Source organism: Odontomachus brunneus, unplaced genomic scaffold, assembly GCF_010583005.1.
Source record: "Odontomachus brunneus isolate Ranch 3 - 2012 unplaced genomic scaffold, Obru_v1 Obru_scaffold_170, whole genome shotgun sequence".
In the NCBI taxonomy this organism is placed as follows: Eukaryota; Metazoa; Arthropoda; class Insecta; order Hymenoptera; family Formicidae; genus Odontomachus; species Odontomachus brunneus.
This window is the reverse complement of record NW_022639620.1, coordinates 530,297-531,165: the sequence shown is the minus strand read 5'-3', so window position 1 is coordinate 531,165 and position 869 is coordinate 530,297.

Here is an 869-nt window from a genome sequence, read left to right as displayed (position 1 = left end):
GGGGGCACAGTGTACGTGCTCATTAGTAATAAGAATATCATGTGTCACATTCTAGTGACGCGGACGGCGCGGGCGGCGCGGAAACCGCCGCAGAATTCAGCCGCAAAATCCGCCGCGGAAACCGCCGCAAAATCCGCCGCGGAAACCACCGCAAAAACCGCCGCGAAAACCGCCGCAGATCGGTAAAATGATCTATCGAAAGCAGATAGAAAAAATTATATCGGTAATTACCGATCATCAATATTATGTAAAGATGACAGTAAAAATTATGTAAAGAATATATATGTTGGTAAAAAATTAAATGTTGGTATATAATATCGGTAATAAATTAACGATCGTTGGTATTATCGGTAATTATATGTTGGTAAAAATTATATGTTGGTAAAAAATTAAATATTATATAATATCGGTAAAAATTACCGACCGCCGGTAACATCGGTATCCCCCCCATTACCGACTGCTGATAACCCCCCTCCCCCACAGTGACGTCATACCCCCCGGTGACGTCATCCCCCGGTGACGTCATCCCCCCCGCGGTGACGTCATACCCCCCCGTGACGTCATACCCCCTCGGCCGCGGTACCCCCCCTCCGCCCCCGCACCCCCCCTCGGAGGACCATGGGTTAGAACCCCTATATAATACCTACTCTTGATGAACAAGGATAGAAAAATTGTTGCAGTGATGAAATCGCCAAACATACTGACTACGTTTACACGGCCTGAGTTACGCCGAAGTTATAACATCAATGTTATAACTACTGATATTAGATGCCATGTAAATGTTTTTTTACGACGAAGTTACTACATCGATGTAGTAACTCAAAGTCGTTTCGTGAAGTGGCTTAGGGTGCCGTCCCATTGAGCACGGA